Source organism: Apium graveolens, chromosome 9 (assembly GCF_009905375.1).
Source record: "Apium graveolens cultivar Ventura chromosome 9, ASM990537v1, whole genome shotgun sequence".
Classification (NCBI taxonomy): domain Eukaryota; kingdom Viridiplantae; phylum Streptophyta; class Magnoliopsida; order Apiales; family Apiaceae; genus Apium; species Apium graveolens.
In genome coordinates, this window is record NC_133655.1 from 143,804,343 (window position 1) to 143,810,690 (window position 6,348).

Sequence of the window (6,348 nt, forward strand, 5' to 3'; positions counted from 1 at the left end):
CTCATCACTAATTATGACTCTTGGAGTCCCAAATCGTGTGAATATCTGCTTATGAAGAAAATTAAGCACTACCTTCATATCATTTATCGGCAAAGCCTTAACTTTAACCCATTTCCACACATAATCGACCGCCAACAAGATATACTGATTATTGCAAGATGAGACAAAACGGCCCCATAAAGTCGATTCCTTAAACATCGAAGGCCTCAACCTCAAGAAGCACATTAAGAGGCATCTCATCCCTCTTAGACATATTACCCACACGCTGGCATCGATCACACTTCAAAACAAAGTGATGCACGTCCTTAAATAATGTAGGCTAGAAGTATCCCGCTTGAAGGATACGAGCTGATGTCTTCTCTCCACCATAGTGGCCTCCACAAATAGTCGAATGACAGTCTCACAAGATCCCCCCCGTTTCAATGTACAGAATACATCTCCTAATGATTTGGTCAGCTCTTTGCCTAAACAGATATGGTTCATCCCACATGTACCACTTCACCTCATGAAGAAACTTCTTCCTTTGATCATTAGACAAGTCTGGAGGCATGATATTACTCACAAGGTAGTACAAAATATCTGCAAACCATGGTTCTTCTTCTTATACCCCAAATAGCTGCTTATCGGAAAAAGACTCATTTATAATGTCTTATCATGTGAAGTTGCACTTGGGTCTTCCAAACGAGAGAGATGATCAACGACTTGATTCTCAGTACCTTTTATATCCTTGATCTCTAAGTCAAATTCCTAAAGCAAAAGAACCCATCTAACAATCGAGGCTTCGAGACGAGATATCGAATCGCAGCGTGATCAGTGAAAACTGTTACCTTCGTCCCAAGCAAATAAGATCGAAACTTCTCAAAACCGTAGACAATGGCCAACAGTTATTTCTCAGTAGTAGTATAATTCAGTTGAGCACCATTGAGGGTCTTACTAGCATGGTAGACCACATGAAATATGCTGTTCTTTCTCTGCCCAAGAACCACTCCAACTGCATAGTCACTTGCATCGCACATCATCTCAAAAGGTTCATTCCAATCAGGTGCTATTATGACAGGTTCCGTGATCAAACTCTTCTTTAAGAACTCAAAAGCAGCTAGGCACTAGTCATCAAACTTGAACGGGAAATCCTTCTCTAAAAGATTGCACAAGGGTTTAGAGATTTTAGAGAAGTCCTTGATGAACCGCCTATAGAAACCCGCATGACCAAGAAAGCTGCGAACTCCCTTAACAGAAATTGGTGGAGGAAGATTTTCAATGACCCCCACCTTGTCTTTGTCCACCTCAAGACCCTTACTAGAGACCTTGTGCCCAAGAATAATGCCATGTCACACATAAAATGACATTTCTCCCAGTTGGGAACCAGATTGGTCTCAACACACCTTTTAAGAACTGCGCCAAGATTCTGCAAGCACTCATCAAAAGAATCACCAAACACAGAGAAATCATCCATAAATACCTCCACATTCTGACCAATCATGTTAGAGAAGATAGCCATCATGCATCTCTAAAATGTTACAGGTGCTCCACACAAACTAAAAGAAACTCTTCTGAAGGCGAAAGTACCAAATGGACAAGTGAAAGTAATCTTTTCCTGATCTTCTAGAGTAATGCAAATCTGATTATAGCCCGAATAGCCATCCAAAAGACAGTAGTACTCGTGCCGAGGTAATTTGTCAAACATCTGATCAATAAAAGGCAGAGGGAAGTGATCCTTTCTCGTGGCCTTGTTCAGCTTCTTGTAGTCCATGCAAACTCTCCACCCTGTGACTGTTCGAGTAGGAATAAGCTCATTCTTCTCTTTAGCTACAACCATGATACCTCCTTTCTTCGGCACACACTGAACTGGACTCACCCAAGAATTGTCAGAAATGGGATAGATGATCTCTGCATCCAGCCATTTGGGAATTTCCTTCTTCATAACTTCTTTCATGATTGGATTAAGTCATCTCTGTTGCTCAACCAATAGGCTTGCTACCTTCCTCTAGCAGAATTTTATGCATGCAATAAGAAGGGATTCTTCCCTTAATATCTGTTATAGTCCATCTAATTGCCGATTTGAACTCTCTCATAATTCTTAAGAGTTTTTCCCCATCACTACCTGAAAGGTCAGATGCAATAATAACAGGAAAAGTAGATGCATCCCCTAAAAATATATACCTTAAGTATTCAGGCAATGGTTTAAGCTCAAGTGTATGAGCTTCCTCAATAGATGGCTTGAGGCGCTTTGGAGATTTGTTCAGTTCCTCCATTTCAAGAGATTCAAAAGGCATATCCATCTTCCGCTTCCAGGGAGAAGCATTCGGATATTGCAACTGCTTATCACCTTCATCATCTTCACTATCTAAATTCCCCAACAAGGCCTTTTCTAAGGCATCAGACCTTAGCAATTGATCAAGTTCTAAAGTAACCACAGAATCGACCAACTCCACCTTTAAGCACTCCTCATTTTCCATAGGGAATTTCATGGCATTGAACACATTAAAAGTTACATCCTGATCCAGTACTCGCATGGTGAGCTCACCCTTCTGCACATCGATCAAAGTTCGGCCCGTAGCCAAGAATGGTCTTCCCAAGATAATGGGAATCTTCTTATCCTTCTCGAAATCAAGAATTACAAAATCAGCAGGAAAGATGAGTTTGTCCACCTTAACCAAGACATCATCCACAATGCCTCGTGGATATATAATAGAATGATTGGACAACTGCAAGGTCATATAAGTAGGCTTTGGATCAGGTAAGTCCAACTTCTTGAAGATTGACAAGGACATTAGATTGATACTAGCTCCCAAGTCACATAAGTATTTGTCAAATGACACTTTTCCGATGGTGCAAGGAATAGTGAAGCTTCCAGGATCTTTAAGCCACTTAACAAGTTTATTCCTTCCTATCTTTGTCAACCATCTTTTCTGGTTCTCCTGCAACAGAAACATCTACCTTCATTGGTTTATGAGGACCATCATAAATCTTGCTTAGATATTCAGGATCTGTGGTTTCCAAACACATGGCCATCCTGACTTTCCAGATTGGATATTCATGTATCTTCAGGATTGGCACCTTGATTTCTTTATACTTACTCATGTTGCTGCCTATCTATGATGTGGCTGAGGTTGGTGGTTTTTCTTCTTTGTCTGACATTGCAGATTGATTTTCAGATCTTAAACTGTTTGTATGTTAGCATCAAGTTTTATACCAATTGTTACCGTAATCAACTGTGGGGGGGTGAATACAGTTTATGCAATTAATTCGACAAATCTTCAACAGAATCAACAGTTTTTATATTAACATATAAAAACTGATTACAAATGTACTATATCGAAAGGATGAACAATTATCCTTGAGAGCTTCCAGGTTATGCGAATGATATAATAATGTTCACAATACTTATATCATGAACCTAATATGTGCTTTATATAGAGCACAGCTACACAATCAAATAAGGAATCATATTTTATTACAATAAGGAAACCTATCCATGTATGATTGCTTCTGATATAAAGTCCTTCACCGCCTTGAATTCCTGCTTTCCTTTTCCTCCTTGAATATCTACTGAAGTAACAAATCCCGATGACATCATTTGTTGATCATCAAGTACTGATATAAGTACTGATGATGTCACTCTTTAGTAAATGTTGATTTAAGTCATGATATGAACTTCTTATAGTTCCTGCCGATATCATCAATTATATCTAACATTATCTCGCAGTCATGACTTATCATCCAAGTCATTCTCAATGGATAGCTTCGATCAACGGATAAATGCTTTAGCTTCAACATATAATCAATTATATATATCAACGGATGATATCGAAGCTTTTAACGGATAAACATATTACAGCAGTTGATCATATCCTGATTGTGACATAGATCCTGATCTTTGACTTAGCCAATCCTCAACAATACATGATATAGTTAATTCGATAATTTTGAATAATGAAACTAATGTCTTTGATAAAGTCCTTTTAAAATTAGTGTTATATGATAATTTTTTGTGTTTTGTAAATATTATACATAGTAACTATGATTATTTGTCACAACCCACACTTTTGGACTATTAATTCTAAATCAAAACTAAAATACAATACAATCTTTGAATCCAAAATTCTATTACAAAGGTGTCTATTACGAACGCGCAGCTAACGGAAGTCCAAAAGTCAATATACTTCAACTCTAAGTCTTCTAACTTCAATGCCATCCAACTCGAAATCTTAGACGAAACCTGAAATATTAAAAGAATGAGCGGCGAAGCCCAGCAAGCAACTACCGTCCAACGGCTCAAAATAATTTTTTTATATATTTTTCAAAATCACAATTTGGACACATAACAGGTAATATCTATCACATAGGATCACACAAACATTCGATAACAACTAATACAAGATTTATATTATATATTCTATAACAATTATCAAAATAAAACACACAACATATTTTATAATTCACATAATCAAAATTCGTAATCAATAAATCTTAATAACAGATTCTTATCTTTAGTCCCACAGTCCTAAATCACACCTTATGCCACATTTTTCCAGTAACCGACATCTTATACTTTATGCCACACTTACCAAGTGACCGGGTTCTTATTCTTATTCGATAGGGGGCTAGTTTACATCCCTCTTCAAGTGAAACCGAAGCCTGAAAATGTGTCGATGTGTTCCGGAACGTGCACAAACTAGTTCTTAGTAATATGTATCACACTACCCGGTGATCGGGTTCTAATTCTTGTACATGACTCAGACTGGGGATATCCGAATTTTTTTTATCTTATTAATCACATATCGATTTCATATGTAGAATAATCAGAATAAATATTCAAGAACATGAATCAAACAATATAAGATACGTTACACAACAATACGGAGCAACGGAAAGTTACTTACATAACACGTAGGCAAACAAATAATACGGAGCAACGAATATTTACTTACAAAACATGTAAGCAAACAAGTAATACGGAGCAACAGAGAGTTACTTACCTCAATCACATAAATAATATAATTCACATTAAAGCACTTATTCAATCTATAATAACCCATTAAAAACGAAACATCTCAAATCTCGAAAAAACTCCACGATTCCAATTTTACCCAAATCCTTATTTTCCCTTTTGACCCTCTAAACTCCACGATTTGTTTTAAGATTATATCTAATAGTTCTCATCAATTTGATCTGAAATATCTAATGATTCTAAATTGAGTGACCAAATGACGACTACCAACAAAACTTTTAATATTTAATCTTTAATATAATAGTTTATACATATAAAGCGTTACTCCAATGAGAACCCACTTATTGTGAGAACTGAGACCCATTAACAAATCTCTATAACTGCTACAACAAATCACCCGAATTACTATGGTATTCTATATTTATTTATTATAATGACATCTATCATCATCATCATCGTCGTCGTCGTCGTTACACTGCAGTTTGCAGCCACCAATATCATCACCAATTTATTGCACAACCACCACATTAACATCATCCATCACCATTACAACCATTGTCACTGTCATAATGTTATCTTCATCATTACCACACACCATCAGAATCACTAGTTTCAAATTAAAATCACTAAAATTTAATTTTCATCACTACTGATTTAAAAATTTGAGTCACAATTAACAAACTTTCAACACAAATATCTAAATTTCTATACAAAACACCAAATTTTTTACAATAACAAACAAATAATCAATTGAAATCACCATATTTCAACAAAAATACTAAAAAAAATCAAATCTAAAAAATAATCAAAATAAAATCACAATAATCCTTTGAGAAAAATCACCACTAGTGATGGCCAATTGAATTTGTTATGATCAGATCGAAATGGTACATGTCGACTACAACGATGTTGAAGGTGGAAACGATGATATAATTTTACTGATTGAAGGTTGGATCGTTGGCGTTAATGGTAGATCTGGTTGAGGCAACGTGGAAACAATGACGAAGAAGAACATCAGAGAAGAATGAAAATAACTTCGCAACTAAGAAAGAACATGTCATGAATATATCTCATAAAAGAATTGAGAGAGGGAGAGAGGGGGGATGGGTTGAGTTGCGATAGTGGAGGTGAAAATGACAAAATTGGGGAAGGCAAAAGGTAAGGCTAAGATTAAAAGAATCAATAAACAATAGAGGGCTGAGATGAGATTTCAATTCTTATTTTAGCTTAACCAAAAAAAAATCTCAGTTTAATGGGTTTCTCATTTGAGCACTTTCCTCCTTCTACACACACACACATATCTATCTATCTATTCTATTTAGGGTTTTATATCAAATTGCCCACCGAACTCGTTAAAATATATCAAGTAGCTACTCAATCTCCACGGCGACTTATTT